This window comes from Culex pipiens, chromosome 2, assembly GCF_016801865.2.
Source record: "Culex pipiens pallens isolate TS chromosome 2, TS_CPP_V2, whole genome shotgun sequence".
In the NCBI taxonomy this organism is placed as follows: domain Eukaryota; kingdom Metazoa; phylum Arthropoda; class Insecta; order Diptera; family Culicidae; genus Culex; species Culex pipiens.
Genome location: NC_068938.1, coordinates 165,165,282 through 165,183,937, shown reverse-complemented (window position 1 = coordinate 165,183,937; position 18,656 = coordinate 165,165,282). Strand labels below are relative to the sequence as shown.

Here is an 18,656-nt window from a genome sequence, read left to right as displayed (position 1 = left end):
CGACCTTAATTTGAAAACTAACACAACAGAACTGAAATTCAGAAAAATGCTTTAGTATTTTATCGAAGAAACCATAGTGCTATCTTGCTCTAGGCAAATACAACAGCGTGCATAATGAAAAACAAATGAATCGCCGGCGTGCCTTCCGAACTGCGACGACATATGAAAGACTTATTTGAGCGTTTTTCAAGGGACATGAAAGTGACTTTGGACTTTGTATTGAAGAACTCAGAACGTCATCAGAAAGTTAATAAAAATTTAAAAGCTATTTAAAAATAGTTTTCTTATTTTCTCAATGTTTCAAACATTTTCCCAACAACCCATTTCCAACGGTTGTAGTTGGCAGTTTTTCTCTCTTCACCGGTTTTCCTCTCTTTTGACTCGCAGAGTTAGTTATTTTAGTCGCGGTTGTCATCCTTGTCGCGGCGTCGAACTGATGTTTGCCTGCGCAACAAGAGACACACACAGTCGGGATCGTGATCGCGCCGCGGCGACAGAACTTTTTCCCGATCTCGCTCGTGAGTCGTGCGTGAGAATTTCGTGCGAGTTTGTGAACTTGTGGAAGGTCGCGAATTTGAGTTGGTGAAATTTGAAAATTCTGTGACGAAAAAAAAACGCAAATTGGCGGTAATTGGTGTTTTTTTTTATTTAAGGATGATTGGTTACACGCTAAAAGAAGATAAACAAGATCGGGGGGTAGCCGGAAGTGGAAAAAACTGCTAAAGTATGAGAAGCAACAAAAAATACGTTAAAAAGTGACAAGTGTTGTTGTTTTCGAGAGCAAAAAGCGGCAGAACAACCTTTTGGCGTGACAGTTAATTGAGTTGAACCAGTACCAGTGCTCGCCAGGCTACGATCACGTGCGATGTTAGTGCAGACAAACAGACGTGAAATTCGCAATTTTGAATCAGATGGAATAACGGTCGATTTGAGTTAAGATATTGACAGATCGTAGTTAGTGCCATATCTGTCAGAGGTGGAGGTAATTTCTTTCAAATTCTCTACACTTTGATTCTGTTACACTCAAATTTGAGGTTGAACATATTGGTGGACAACAGATTGCGCTACTAGTCTAGAATGAATCCAATTGATTTTGGAAAGATTCATGTCAGTTTGTCTGTGAGCGAACTTCTGGAAGCAAAATAAAAAGCAACCTGGGACTGGCGTCTGCTCCTTCTCGATCTCTCAAGTCCCGAGACATCTGTTTTCGTCCCCTTGTCCTCGTTGTCTGGTGCGTGTGCATGTGACACACGACATCCGGAGAAAAGACAACAACAATCAAGATTTCTTCATAAATCTCAATCTTGCCGGCTAAGTCGACTCTCTAATGACGATCTTGGCGCGAGTTTCGCCGTAGTTTTTTGTTGTTGTTTTTTTACGTGCGAATTACGCTGGCTTGTTTTGTCTGGGAGGCTGGTTGGTTGGTCAGTTTCATAAATTAGGAAGATCGTCAGGGAATCGTCCTACGCGATTTGTTTTTCTCGGGAAGTGAGAGGTTTTAGTGACGACGACGGCGTTGGCGCTGATGTTTGTTGGGAGAGGTTGATCAAAACAAACGCCAACTTACCAACTTCGGTAGTAGTGAGGTGGGAAAGTGAATGATCAAAGTTGTTTTTGGCACTGGGCCTCGAGTGTGGGAAGAAAAAAAAAGGACAATCCCGTAATATTAAGATGGAAAGAGCGTAGAGAGATATTTTTGGCTAATTCATAAAAAAAGTCTTACAGTTTTCAACTATTTCCAGTAGAGGGTGAAGAGCGGGAAATCCCAGGAAACATTTCCCGGGATATTTGGTCGAGACTCCCGGGATTTTTGACACTTATAAATAATATCGTAAATTTATAAGAAAAATAATTTAAAGCCAATAAGGGACATTGAAAAAGTTAAGTCCAATACATAGAAAAAAATAAATAGCCATTTTTAAGTTGAATCAATGAAACTTCAATTAAAGAAATAAACAATGAAACGTCAAATTGTTAAATTGTTAAAAAATGCCGACACGACCACAAAAGTGGGGAGCCAAAAGCTTACATTAAAAAAAATTATAGCCCAGGAAAGTTAAACTAAGCAAACTTCTCTTCAAAGTTATTTAACATTTTAAAGGTAATAATTCAACAGGCTTTAAAAATTAACTTTACAGGCTTCAGAAATGAACATGTACAAAAAATATAATAAAAAAATACCAAAATGTAACAAAAATGTCGATATGGTTACTAAAATTTAAGTTTTATTGAACAACTATGACTAAATTTACTTGAGTTCATTTTATTGTAAACATGTATAAAATTTCTTTAAAATTACTAGAAATATACCAACAATTTTGCATAAATCCTAAATTTCCTAAAATTGTTTTCTAATTGCAACATTGTTAAACTACAGACCCAATCCTGCAACATTCTGAATGTAAAAGAAGATACTAAATCTTGGTGCAAAAAGCTCTTGTTGATGTATAATTTAATTAAAATGTGAATTGGACTTTTCTGGATCATTAATTAAGGCCGTTGCAAATATTTTTCAAAGTTTATGTTGCCCCTCCTTCATTATTTTTTGAGGGATCAGCAAAATTTTAATGAAGTTAGAGTTCTAATAAACTAAAAGCAATCTTAAAACTTTTTTTTTGCTATTTTTTTTCGATACTTTGGAAACTAATGATTGCAAAACAATTGGACAGGTGTAAAAAACATTTCAAAACGCTTTTTTCATTAAAATGTTTAAACCATCGCTCGTTATTTAAATTTTTCGATATTTCGATAATACCCCCAAAACGGTGTTATACCCACTCCAAAATGTTTATTTAGCAATTATATGGTAATATATTGACATTTAGTTCAATTAAAAGTTTGCAAAATTAAGTTTAGATAAGTTTTATATAGAATTTCCAGAGTTATATAAACTTTTATACTAAGTAGTTAGTAAACTTTATATTCAATCCAAATTCTTTTTTTAATCAGTCAAGGACGCCTATTTGGAGTTGGGAGACTGGATTTATGGTGATTTGTCAACAAATAACATTATTTATGTTAATTTTTCGAAAGGTGTACAAACTTTTTTTGCACCTTTTTTATTTTCGTAATAGTATTTGTTATATAACTGTTTATAGAAATCATCTTTTCATGAGCTTTTTGTAGCAAAATGTTTGGCATGAGTTTCTGAACAAAACGTAGTACTAGGTTCCTGTAAAACTTTAAATTTTTTACATGTTTCATCAGAAAATGTGCATAGTGCCCAAGGGGTGTAAATACTTTTTTTACATACTGTATATTTATCCAAAAAAACATTTTTTATATGTTACGTAACACATTCTGAATGATTACAGAAAAAAATCCAGCTATTTGGTCCCAAAACCTTGAAATCAGCAAACAACGTTTTAATTTGAGCTGTAAGTGTATTCAGTTATGTTTTATAACTGTCTTAGTATTTTTCATTTGAAGTCCTACTTATCAAATTTCTTTCGCAACGTAGACAGCTAAAATTAGTTCAGCCGTCCAGGAGATATGATTTTTACAAAAATGAAAGTTTTTGCAAAAATCTAAAGAAACGCAATTTTTGGGCCACTCTGTTTTGAATAGGATCATCCTATTTTGGGAAAATAATTATTTTTGGAAAATAATCAATGATAATTGTTATGCTTTAAAGTGATAGAACACTATTATAAATTGACAAAACAAGTTGGTAAAACATTTATTCATTCGATTATCTTCAATTTGTATGCAAGAAACCTGAAAAGTTGTGCAAAACAAGCATTTTTATAAATAAGGTGTTTGATTCCATTTCTGGCAACATTGCGTGGAATCAGTTTCGATGATTACCAACACTAATGTAGCTGCTGCTGGTGTTGGAATGTTTCGGAACAAACAAAAATTTGCATGCGAAGATTTCCAACTCGCGACTTTCGGGGGAAGCTTTTGTGAAAATCGCGAGTTTTGTGACTTCTGGTGGAAATCTGCCGTCTTGTGATTGTAATTTTATTGATGTATGTAGAATAAAACGAGCGTTTTGAGACGTTTTTAGTGGCACCAATCGCTCAAAAAAGGACTAGAATATGAAATGTTTTGCCTTTTAGTGAATATTTTTATAGTTATCTGAATTCCCGAGAATGTTTAGAGTCTAGTGATTGGAATTATTTTTAGTGTACCAGATAAAAGTGCAGAGAATTCTAAATATTCTCAAAGTGCCTCCAATTTTTACGGAATAAGGTGGAACAAGAAAGTGTCATGATTAAAGTGGAACGGGATAACTTTTCCTCCATGTTTTTTCGCCATATTTAATGATGGCCCGTTACACCTTAAGTGGGCTACGGCCCAGTTATCGAGCGCCCAATTAAAAAGCAGTCCAGTTAAACAACGTCCAGTTATCGAACAACTACTGTATTCAAAAATTTGTATATTTAGTTTAAGAACGGATTTTCTGATCAATTTTGTGTTTTGGGCAAAGTTGTAGGTATTGCTTAGGACTTCTCAGAAAAAAAATAGTTATACTCTAAAATAATCATCCATTTTTTTATTCGACTTTTCCCACAAAAAACGGAATTGCTCGTTTTAGGACAAAGTTTAGATGAGGTGCTGCTAATTGAATCAATATCATCTCGAACTTTAAAAGTGTAATTTGTAACGCAAAATGTAATTGTTAATACTTACACAATTTCAAACCTAAAACCAGTAAACATAACTACCCAAATCCTTCACGTACACGTGCTACGCTACATTAGTTGACATGTGCCACTGTCGCAAGTGTGTATGTGTGTTTTCAGTATGCAGTTGTTCTGATGCGCACACGGGTTTGGCTCGTTGCCTGTGGCGTGCGCGTCACACGAAATTGCACTTTTATTCCCGTTTTCTGTGGCGCGAGAAGACATGTACATGCCGATATAGGGCTACAAGCTGTCAGATTTACGGCAAGAAACGAGGGAAAAGACAGAGTGAGAGCAGCAAACACACTCTATGATGAAGCAAAAAACGCAACTGGCGTGAAAATTGAAGTTACGATCGCAGGTGTTGATGGACTGTGATGGGGATATTCGCGTTGCAGCAGCCGGCATGACGTTCCTTTGCGTTTTCAATTTAGTTTTTAGCGTGTTTTGGTTTAATAACGCGCAAATGAACGCTAAGATGGGTGATGATTGTTGTTGATCGCGGTTGAGTTTGAGTTCTTGAGATCAATGTTAAATCCAGTAAATTACATTTCCTGAAGCAGTAAAGCCATTTTTTGCTCTAAAAAGAAAGAAAAACAGAAAATTTTATGACTCCCAAATCCCCCAAATTGTTTATACCAAATAGATCGAAACCTTGTTATCGCTCACTTCTAAACCAAACATTATAAACCCCCCAATAAACCGCTGGCTGTCATAAAAACTAGAGTCAAATGTACACAATCTGCCTTTTTAAATCACGCTCAGTGGCGATGAGATTTAGTAGCAGCGGCATTTCCATCTGCTTTCCAAGAATTTCAATTAACTCCGTCATGTTCAACCGCCGCCGACAAAACCGCACGTTCCCCAAACAACAGCCGCGGCTCTTTCACGTGAACTCTTCAACCCTACCCCAGAAAATCTACTCTACGGAAAGTCGTCCAAGAAACGCTGCTTTGATCGCCGTGGTTTTGGTGTGGCAAGAAGGCAATAAATCATCAGGCTGATTTTGTTGTCTGGATGGAGCAGCGCTTTCCTTGAACTCGTGTCAGAGGCCCGCCTGCCTGGCCACCCCCGGGAATGATGGAGATGTGCGCGATCGTTTGTATTCTGCGCGAGATCCTTGGAGGTCTGCAAGGCTGGCTGGAATGGTGCAGAAATCGTGGCTTGTGCCGGGGATTAATTAAATTAGCATTTGGAGTAAACAGAAGTTCCTTTGTAAAAATTGTTTTATGCAGAATTGCAATTTCCATTCACAACCATAATGACTAGTGTTAGTGAATTTTCACGGTTTCGCGGAGAGCGTGAAAATCGTGAAATTTTATGATTTCCGTGAAATCCCGTGAAATTTATCAATTTTCTGAAATCTACTCTATGGAATAACATTATAATAAATATTTCATCTATAAAGACTTTTTATGTAAATTTTATTAGTTTTCAATTGAAAATCATGATATTCATAATTTGAAGAATTGTTAGCAAAACACACATTAACATAAAATTGTTCCAACATTTACTGAGAAGTGAATGCTGCGAATACTTAAATAATCTTGACAAAAATCAATCAAAGTAAAAAAATATTTTCGGAATCATCAATTATTTGATTGCAGTTATTCTCAAAATTTATTAATTTTGCAAATTTTGGCTTTTTCAACCAAAACCTGTTAAAATTGACTGGACTGGTATATTACAAGAAGTTTATGAAAGATTGCTCAGATTTTTTTTTATAATTGAATTGATTTATTTTTTAAAATCAATTAAAACCAAACATTCATGTAAAAGTAACATTCAGTAGAAACAGTCGTCTTTCCCTGAGTCAATACATCGTTAACCGGAGGAGCAAGCAATCAGAATATAGAAAGAAAAAAATAATTCCAGTAGACTAAAGATAAATATTGAGAAAATAGATTGCTGTTTATAGCTCAAAAGTTTTTCCTAGGAACTAAATTTTGTAATATTTTCAATCGCTGTAATAACAATTTGACTACTCTTTTAATTGAATGGTATAATTTCAAAAGTAATTTAAACATTCAAGCTTGGTTTATTCAAGATTTAATTGATAGTATTTTTGATATTTAAAATCACCTTTTAAGAACATTTCAGAGTTTGTTGAGTCCTGTTTAATTTTCACGATATTTGATTATTTGGGGTGATAGTTCCCATGGAAGTTAAAAGTACCATTTTTTTTGTTTTCTGTTCTGATTTTGAATAACATTTTGAAGATATCGTTCAAGGTTAAAATATATTTGCCTATTGATTTTTGATTTATTTTTTGAAAAATGAGATGGAAACCCTAAAAAATATTTTTATTGTGCAAAATGCGCAAAATATTTGATATGAATTTCAATAAAATGTGAAAAGATAAAATAGAAGCATAGCAGCTAAAATTGTTTAGCTGAAAAAAAAGCAAAGCAATCCACTTTAACGACCCCCGGGTCTTTTGTGGTCTCTATTGCAAGTTTCTGCTCAAAACCTCTTTTACGCAAATGGACCGACGTTTTACTTCCCCATCCGATAGAAGGCCAGGAGGATAAGGCGGGAATCGAACCCGCGCCCCAAAGCAACTTAGGGATCGGCAGCCGAAGCCGCTAACCACCGCGCCACGAGGCCCTTTGTTACTGTTTAGCTATATTAATCGAATAGTAAAAATGAAATTCGATTATTAATTAATGAATTTCGTTTTAAATATGTATTGAGCCCATCAATAAACCACTTGGAAACTTTTTTGGAAATTAGGAAAGGTTTTTTATTGTGTCACGTTCAAATTTAGTGAAGTTTGTTTTTACGTTTCCTGAAACAAAAATATGTAAAGAAACATGAAAAATAGTTTCTGTATTTTTAACAAAAGATTTTCAGAGTTACAGTTACAGTTACAGTTTTCACTGTCCGCGAAATTTCCGTGAAATTTTGTGTTTTAAAAAAAGGGTCCCGTGAAATTTGCAATTTTTGAGCGTGAAAAATCACTAAGCCTAATTATGACCTACCGCGGGTCTTGTATTTCGATTCAATGAGTATCGAACACTCACTTAGTACTAAATAACTACAATTTAAAACTAGAAAGTTAAACAAATAAAAATGGGGTGCATTTAATATTTAAGCATAAGCATAAGCATAAGCATAAGCATAGGTGCCCACCCGCAGTTGCTACTCCGTTATTGACCAGGACCTCCAGAAGTTACATCCACGAGCCGTGGAAGATAAGTGGGTGCTATCTTTCCTCGCTTCGCAACTTCTCAAAGGCCCCTCTCATGCTGATCAATACCGGCGCCGGCCACGACCAGTGGTAGGGTCACGGGGAAGTGGATGGGAATGTTAGTCCGATACTTGAGTGATAGAGACCGCCCAATCGACTGCTTCTCCGACAAAGTATCACATGAGTTTTGAGGGGGTTAGTAGATGGGTATGAGGTCAGGATTCACGAGTGGCAGTGATGTGACCATGAGCATTTTGTTTATCGGTTGAAATTTTTAAATCTTAGGCAGCCGGCTGCGGAAAGATAGATAATTGATTATTTAAAATGGTTTATTTTTATCGAACGCGTGCCAGCCGAGCATTAATGCTATGGGCTGGACTTATCAGTATAATTTTACTGTTTTTACAATTTAGATAACGCAAGCAAATTTCAAAAATAGAAAATAAATGACGCTTTACTCTTCATATAATCGATAGTTTGATGAATAATTACTAAAACTGAAAGATGGAATAAATTTTAACGATCATTTACGACGAAAATTATCGCGAAAAATCCGGACTGTGCGTCCCAAGAAGCACTGCACTTATGAAGGCATTATTCAATTATAATGACCAATCACCCCATGCACACAAACAGCGACACAAAAGAGACGAAAATTATCGCGAAAAAACAAGACTGCGCGTCCCCAGAAGCACTGCACTTATGAAGGCATCATTCAATTATAATGACCAATCACCCCATGCACACAAACAGCGACACAAAAGAGACGAAAATTACGCGATAAAACAAGAAGGCATTATTCAATTATTATGACCAATCACCCCATGCACACAAACAGCGACACAAAAGAGACGAAAATTATCGAGAAAAAACAAGACTGCGCGTCCCCAGAAGCACTGCACTTATGAAGGCATCATTCAATTATAATGACCAATCACCCCATGCACACAAACAGCGACACAAAAGAGACGAAAATTACGCGATAAAACAAGAAGGCATTATTCAATTATTATGACCAATCACCCCATGCACACAAACAGCGACACAAAAGAGACGAAAATTATCGAGAAAAAACAAGACTCCGCGTCCCCAGAAGCACTGCACTTATAAAGGCATTATTCAATTATAATGACCAATCACCCCATGCACACAAACAGCGACACAAAAGAGACGAAAATTACGCGATAAAACAAGAAGGCATTATTCAATTATTATGACCAATCACCCCATGCACACAAACAGCGACACAAAAGAGACGAAAATTATCGAGAAAAAACAAGACTCCGCGTCCCCAGAAGCACTGCACTTATAAAGGCATTATTCAATTATAATGACCAATCACCCCATGCACACAAACAGCGACACAAAAGAGACGAAAATTACGCGATAAAACAAGAAGGCATTATTCAATTATTATGACCAATCACCCCATGCACACAAACAGCGACACAAAAGAGACGAAAATTATCGAGAAAAAACAAGACTCCGCGTCCCCAGAAGCACTGCACTTATAAAGGCATTATTCAATTATAATGACCAATCACCCCATGCACACAAACAGCGACACAAAAGAGACGAAAATTACGCGATAAAACAAGAAGGCATTATTCAATTATTATGACCAATCACCCCATGCACACAAACAGCGACACAAAAGAGACGAAAATTATCGAGAAAAAACAAGACTCCGCGTCCCCAGAAGCACTGCACTTATAAAGGCATTATTCAATTATAATGACCAATCACCCCATGCACACAAACAGCGACACAAAAGAGACGAAAATTACGCGATAAAACAAGAAGGCATTATTCAATTATTATGACCAATCACCCCATGCACACAAACAGCGACACAAAAGAGACGAAAATTATCGAGAAAAAACAAGACTCCGCGTCCCCAGAAGCACTGCACTTATAAAGGCATTATTCAATTATAATGACCAATCACCCCATGCACACAAACAGCGACACAAAAGAGACGAAAATTACGCGATAAAACAAGAAGGCATTATTCAATTATTATGACCAATCACCCCATGCACACAAACAGCGACACAAAAGAGACGAAAATTATCGAGAAAAAACAAGACTCCGCGTCCCCAGAAGCACTGCACTTATAAAGGCATTATTCAATTATAATGACCAATCACCCCATGCACACAAACAGCGACACAAAAGAGACGAAAATTACGCGATAAAACAAGAAGGCATTATTCAATTATTATGACCAATCACCCCATGCACACAAACAGCGACACAAAAGAGACGAAAATTATCGAGAAAAAACAAGACTGCGCGTCCCCAGAAGCACTGCACTTATGAAGGCATCATTCAATTATAATGACCAATCACCCCATGCACACAAACAGCGACACAAAAGAGACGAAAATTACGCGATAAAACAAGAAGGCATTATTCAATTATTATGACCAATCACCCCATGCACACAAACAGCGACACAAAAGAGACGAAAATTATCGAGAAAAAACAAGACTGCGCGTCCCCAGAAGCACTGCACTTATGAAGGCATCATTCAATTATAATGACCAATCACCCCATGCACACAAACAGCGACACAAAAGAGACGAAAATTACGCGATAAAACAAGAAGGCATTATTCAATTATTATGACCAATCACCCCATGCACACAAACAGCGACACAAAAGAGACGAAAATTATCGAGAAAAAACAAGACTCCGCGTCCCCAGAAGCACTGCACTTATAAAGGCATTATTCAATTATAATGACCAATCACCCCATGCACACAAACAGCGACACAAAAGAGACGAAAATTATCGAGAAAAAACAAGACTCCGCGTCCCCAGAAGCACTGCACTTATAAAGGCATTATTCAATTATAATGACCAATCACCCCATGCACACAAACAGCGACACAAAAGAGACGAAAATTACGCGATAAAACAAGAAGGCATTATTCAATTATTATGACCAATCACCCCATGCACACAAACAGCGACACAAAAGAGACGAAAATTATCGAGAAAAAACAAGACTCCGCGTCCCCAGAAGCACTGCACTTATAAAGGCATTATTCAATTATAATGACCAATCACCCCATGCACACAAACAGCGACACAAAAGAGACGAAAATTACGCGATAAAACAAGAAGGCATTATTCAATTATTATGACCAATCACCCCATGCACACAAACAGCGACACAAAAGAGACGAAAATTATCGAGAAAAAACAAGACTCCGCGTCCCCAGAAGCACTGCACTTATAAAGGCATTATTCAATTATAATGACCAATCACCCCATGCACACAAACAGCGACACAAAAGAGACGAAAATTACGCGATAAAACAAGAAGGCATTATTCAATTATTATGACCAATCACCCCATGCACACAAACAGCGACACAAAAGAGACGAAAATTATCGAGAAAAAACAAGACTCCGCGTCCCCAGAAGCACTGCACTTATAAAGGCATTATTCAATTATAATGACCAATCACCCCATGCACACAAACAGCGACACAAAAGAGACGAAAATTACGCGATAAAACAAGAAGGCATTATTCAATTATTATGACCAATCACCCCATGCACACAAACAGCGACACAAAAGAGACGAAAATTATCGAGAAAAAACAAGACTCCGCGTCCCCAGAAGCACTGCACTTATAAAGGCATTATTCAATTATAATGACCAATCACCCCATGCACACAAACAGCGACACAAAAGAGACGAAAATTACGCGATAAAACAAGAAGGCATTATTCAATTATTATGACCAATCACCCCATGCACACAAACAGCGACACAAAAGAGACGAAAATTATCGAGAAAAAACAAGACTCCGCGTCCCCAGAAGCACTGCACTTATAAAGGCATTATTCAATTATAATGACCAATCACCCCATGCACACAAACAGCGACACAAAAGAGACGAAAATTACGCGATAAAACAAGAAGGCATTATTCAATTATTATGACCAATCACCCCATGCACACAAACAGCGACACAAAAGAGACGAAAATTATCGAGAAAAAACAAGACTCCGCGTCCCCAGAAGCACTGCACTTATAAAGGCATTATTCAATTATAATGACCAATCACCCCATGCACACAAACAGCGACACAAAAGAGACGAAAATTACGCGATAAAACAAGAAGGCATTATTCAATTATTATGACCAATCACCCCATGCACACAAACAGCGACACAAAAGAGACGAAAATTATCGAGAAAAAACAAGACTCCGCGTCCCCAGAAGCACTGCACTTATAAAGGCATTATTCAATTATAATGACCAATCACCCCATGCACACAAACAGCGACACAAAAGAGACGAAAATTACGCGATAAAACAAGAAGGCATTATTCAATTATTATGACCAATCACCCCATGCACACAAACAGCGACACAAAAGAGACGAAAATTATCGAGAAAAAACAAGACTCCGCGTCCCCAGAAGCACTGCACTTATAAAGGCATTATTCAATTATAATGACCAATCACCCCATGCACACAAACAGCGACACAAAAGAGACGAAAATTACGCGATAAAACAAGAAGGCATTATTCAATTATTATGACCAATCACCCCATGCACACAAACAGCGACACAAAAGAGACGAAAATTATCGAGAAAAAACAAGACTCCGCGTCCCCAGAAGCACTGCACTTATAAAGGCATTATTCAATTATAATGACCAATCACCCCATGCACACAAACAGCGACACAAAAGAGACGAAAATTACGCGATAAAACAAGAAGGCATTATTCAATTATTATGACCAATCACCCCATGCACACAAACAGCGACACAAAAGAGACGAAAATTATCGAGAAAAAACAAGACTGCGCGTCCCCAGAAGCACTGCACTTATGAAGGCATCATTCAATTATAATGACCAATCACCCCATGCACACAAACAGCGACACAAAAGAGACGAAAATTACGCGATAAAACAAGAAGGCATTATTCAATTATTATGACCAATCACCCCATGCACACAAACAGCGACACAAAAGAGACGAAAATTATCGAGAAAAAACAAGACTGCGCGTCCCCAGAAGCACTGCACTTATGAAGGCATCATTCAATTATAATGACCAATCACCCCATGCACACAAACAGCGACACAAAAGAGACGAAAATTACGCGATAAAACAAGAAGGCATTATTCAATTATTATGACCAATCACCCCATGCACACAAACAGCGACACAAAAGAGGCGAAAATTATCGAGAAAAAACAAGACTCCGCGTCCCCAGAAGCACTGCACTTATAAAGGCATTATTCAATTATAATGACCAATCACCCCATGCACACAAACAGCGACACAAAAGAGACGAAAATTATCGAGAAAAAACAAGACTCCGCGTCCCCAGAAGCACTGCACTTATAAAGGCATTATTCAATTATAATGACCAATCACCCCATGCACACAAACAGCGACACAAAAGAGACGAAAATTACGCGATAAAACAAGAAGGCATTATTCAATTATTATGACCAATCACCCCATGCACACAAACAGCGACACAAAAGAGACGAAAATTATCGAGAAAAAACAAGACTCCGCGTCCCCAGAAGCACTGCACTTATAAAGGCATTATTCAATTATAATGACCAATCACCCCATGCACACAAACAGCGACACAAAAGAGACGAAAATTACGCGATAAAACAAGAAGGCATTATTCAATTATTATGACCAATCACCCCATGCACACAAACAGCGACACAAAAGAGACGAAAATTATCGAGAAAAAACAAGACTCCGCGTCCCCAGAAGCACTGCACTTATAAAGGCATTATTCAATTATAATGACCAATCACCCCATGCACACAAACAGCGACACAAAAGAGACGAAAATTACGCGATAAAACAAGAAGGCATTATTCAATTATTATGACCAATCACCCCATGCACACAAACAGCGACACAAAAGAGACGAAAATTATCGAGAAAAAACAAGACTCCGCGTCCCCAGAAGCACTGCACTTATAAAGGCATTATTCAATTATAATGACCAATCACCCCATGCACACAAACAGCGACACAAAAGAGACGAAAATTACGCGATAAAACAAGAAGGCATTATTCAATTATTATGACCAATCACCCCATGCACACAAACAGCGACACAAAAGAGACGAAAATTATCGAGAAAAAACAAGACTCCGCGTCCCCAGAAGCACTGCACTTATAAAGGCATTATTCAATTATAATGACCAATCACCCCATGCACACAAACAGCGACACAAAAGAGACGAAAATTACGCGATAAAACAAGAAGGCATTATTCAATTATTATGACCAATCACCCCATGCACACAAACAGCGACACAAAAGAGACGAAAATTATCGAGAAAAAACAAGACTCCGCGTCCCCAGAAGCACTGCACTTATAAAGGCATTATTCAATTATAATGACCAATCACCCCATGCACACAAACAGCGACACAAAAGAGACGAAAATTACGCGATAAAACAAGAAGGCATTATTCAATTATTATGACCAATCACCCCATGCACACAAACAGCGACACAAAAGAGACGAAAATTATCGAGAAAAAACAAGACTCCGCGTCCCCAGAAGCACTGCACTTATAAAGGCATTATTCAATTATAATGACCAATCACCCCATGCACACAAACAGCGACACAAAAGAGACGAAAATTACGCGATAAAACAAGAAGGCATTATTCAATTATTATGACCAATCACCCCATGCACACAAACAGCGACACAAAAGAGACGAAAATTATCGAGAAAAAACAAGACTCCGCGTCCCCAGAAGCACTGCACTTATAAAGGCATTATTCAATTATAATGACCAATCACCCCATGCACACAAACAGCGACACAAAAGAGACGAAAATTACGCGATAAAACAAGAAGGCATTATTCAATTATTATGACCAATCACCCCATGCACACAAACAGCGACACAAAAGAGACGAAAATTATCGAGAAAAAACAAGACTCCGCGTCCCCAGAAGCACTGCACTTATAAAGGCATTATTCAATTATAATGACCAATCACCCCATGCACACAAACAGCGACACAAAAGAGACGAAAATTACGCGATAAAACAAGAAGGCATTATTCAATTATTATGACCAATCACCCCATGCACACAAACAGCGACACAAAAGAGACGAAAATTATCGAGAAAAAACAAGACTCCGCGTCCCCAGAAGCACTGCACTTATAAAGGCATTATTCAATTATAATGACCAATCACCCCATGCACACAAACAGCGACACAAAAGAGACGAAAATTACGCGATAAAACAAGAAGGCATTATTCAATTATTATGACCAATCACCCCATGCACACAAACAGCGACACAAAAGAGACGAAAATTATCGAGAAAAAACAAGACTCCGCGTCCCCAGAAGCACTGCACTTATAAAGGCATTATTCAATTATAATGACCAATCACCCCATGCACACAAACAGCGACACAAAAGAGACGAAAATTACGCGATAAAACAAGAAGGCATTATTCAATTATTATGACCAATCACCCCATGCACACAAACAGCGACACAAAAGAGACGAAAATTATCGAGAAAAAACAAGACTGCGCGTCCCCAGAAGCACTGCACTTATGAAGGCATCATTCAATTATAATGACCAATCACCCCATGCACACAAACAGCGACACAAAAGAGACGAAAATTACGCGATAAAACAAGAAGGCATTATTCAATTATTATGACCAATCACCCCATGCACACAAACAGCGACACAAAAGAGACGAAAATTATCGAGAAAAAACAAGACTGCGCGTCCCCAGAAGCACTGCACTTATGAAGGCATCATTCAATTATAATGACCAATCACCCCATGCACACAAACAGCGACACAAAAGAGACGAAAATTACGCGATAAAACAAGAAGGCATTATTCAATTATTATGACCAATCACCCCATGCACACAAACAGCGACACAAAAGAGACGAAAATTATCGAGAAAAAACAAGACTCCGCGTCCCCAGAAGCACTGCACTTATAAAGGCATTATTCAATTATAATGACCAATCACCCCATGCACACAAACAGCGACACAAAAGAGACGAAAATTACGCGATAAAACAAGAAGGCATTATTCAATTATTATGACCAATCACCCCATGCACACAAACAGCGACCAAAATGGGGTGCATTTAATATTTTAACAAAAATAATTAGACAGGGCTGATTGGTTTTCCTCCAAAGTTTGTATCTAACTAGGCTTATATTGTGATGTTCGGTACTCCTTAATATTGCATGCAATTTTTTATTGTATGCAAGAGCGACGAACCACCCTAATAGGGTCATAAAGTCATATGTAAATTTTCATGTACAACGTTAAAAAACACTTTTTTAAAAATTGATTTAAAAACCCATTTTTTACTTATATTTTTATATTTTTTTGAAAAATTTAAAGTGTACTTGTTTGTGGGGACCCCAAACTTCATGCTTCCCCTCGAGTTGTGCCTGCGTAGTAATTTTTTGTAGATCAGAACAATTCATCAATATTTCTTATATTTTTTATAAGCAAGGAAGTTGGAGTCTGAGTCAGCTCCACTAACTGTTTTTAGGGACCTGAATTTATCATTTTTGAAACCTTAGTGGAACATTTGTGTGTGATTTTTTTTTTAGTGAGATAAGAAATTTATGGGTTAGTTGGGTTTGAAAGCGATAAAAATTAAATAAAATCAAGCTTCCCATGCGCCAGTGCTAACGCACGTCGCGGGTTTGATTTTCTAGCTTCGGTACGAGCCTGAATCCATTGTGTGTTGGTATTTTGGTTCATCGTACCAGCGCACCACGACAATCTCGGCTCGTCGCCTCGGTTGTGTGTCTGGCACTCACCCGAGGCATGAACCCAGCGTGCCGTGGTACGCGCCGTGGTACGCGCCGTGGTATTGAAACCGCTTTGTACCGCCAACGCGTACCACGGCACGTACCACGGCACGCTGGGTTCATGCCTCGGGTGAGTGCCAGACACACAACCGAGGCGACGAGCCGAGATTGTCGTGGTGCGCTGGTACGTTGAACCAAAATACCCTCGGCTCGAGAGAGTCGGGTACGGGTGTAAACCGAACAAAGCAGGCGCAAGGCAAAACCGAGGTACAAGTGAACCGCGTGTACCGCACGGTGCAGGGAAGCTTGTGCATAACGTCATGATTCGAAATCCGGACACTTAGTAGCATATCATTTTTGTTATAGCTGGCAAAAAATCATGTAATAAGTTGGAAATGTAGGAATATCATCAGGATATAGTATAAACAGTCAGTTTCAAGAAAATGCATGCAAAATATGTCTTTTCTAACAATTTTTCATCAGAATTTTAAAATTAAAATGACTTGTTGTGCTTCGAATCCCGGACACTGATAAAAGCTGATTCGAAATCCGGACACTTTTGCTTCGAATTCCGGACACTCGATTTTACTTATGAATCGCACAAATTTGGACTGAAATGTTAGTGAATGGCGTTCTTTAGGTCTCAAATAAGCTGTTAACATCAAAACAATCGATAGTTTATATAAAAATTTGTTAGAATTTAAGGAAATCGAAACCATACATTTCTGCTTTGCCTTCCCGGTGCTTCGAACGCCTATGAAATATTTCAAGTGAAATGTTTCGCATTTTTGGTAAACTTATAATTTTATTGTAATTAATTGTTTTGGCATTAACTACAGCGTTCAAACAAACTTTAAATGAAAGTTGATGTTGGAATTCATCAAATAACACAGATTTGACATTCATAATGCGAACCTATATCCAAATAATTGATAAAACAAGATGAAGTGTCCGGGTTTCGAAGCGTCCGGGAATTCGAATCATGACGTTATATTTTTCATCCTAGATTCACCTATGGGTAATTCTCTACCAACTCTCACGAAATCGGAAAAAGTTGCTCCGACCCCTCTCCGATTTGCTTGAAACTTTGTCCTAAGGGGTAACTTTTGTCCCTGATCACGAATCCGAGGCCCGTTTTTGGATATTTCGTGACAGAGGGGCGGTACGACTCCTTCCATTTTTAAACATGCGAAAAAAAGGTGTTTTTCAATAATTTGCAGCCTGAAATGGTGATGGGATAGAAATTTGGTGTCAATTGGACTTTTATGTAAAATTAGATGCCCGATTTGATGGCGTGCTCAGAGTTCAGAAAAAAAACGCATTTTTCATCGAAAATAAAACATTTAAAAAGTTTCAAAAACTCTGCCATTTTCCGTTACTCGACCGTACAAATTTTTGGAACATGTCATTTTAAGGGTAATTTAATGTACTTTTTGAATCTACATTAACCCAGAAGGGTCATTTTTTTATTTAGAACCATAACTATTAGTTACACTTGTCCTGCCAGATGGATAGAGTAAAATTCATTCCAATAGCCATCACCAACAACTGCCAACAGAAGCAAACATCATCCTCAGTACTGCCAACAAAAAGCAAAAACAACACCATCAACTAGCCAACACAAAACACGAGACAACTGCGACTGTGACTGCGACGTCGATGTCGGCGATATTTTTAGCGACTTTTTCCGCGAGATTGCCGGTGAAAAACTTTCGCGTTTGCCGCCGCGCGCCTTCATAAATATGCTATGTTTTTGCGCGGTTTGTTTCTATACCTTTTGCCACCAATTTTTAGCATAGTTTTGCTCGCAATAATGGTTGGTAACCCTCAACAATTAATAATTTATGCTTAGATAGAATGATTGGATAGAAATATTAGTTTAAGTAAGAAAGGCAAAAAACAATCAAAAATACTTTAAGTTACAATACAGAAACAGAATAATTACGAAAATTCAAAAGAAAATTAAAATTAAGCTAAATATCAAATAAGACAAGC

General features: G+C 37.6%; 1 protein-coding gene across 2 annotated transcripts in view; it reads left to right on the top strand.

The window, feature by feature from the left end:
- LOC120424431 (tyrosine-protein kinase receptor) overlaps positions 1 to 18,656 on the top strand; it is a 295,519-nt gene that overhangs the window by 243,546 nt on the left and 33,317 nt on the right. Inside the window, exon 1 of one of the 2 annotated variants that reach the window (XM_052707113.1) lies at positions 489 to 627. The exons of the other annotated variant lie outside the window; for it this stretch is intronic. The gene's annotated coding sequence lies outside the window, so the exon portion shown is untranslated. Of the gene's footprint in view, positions 1 to 488; positions 628 to 18,656 lie in introns of those variants that run through there. 2 annotated transcript variants of the gene reach the window in all.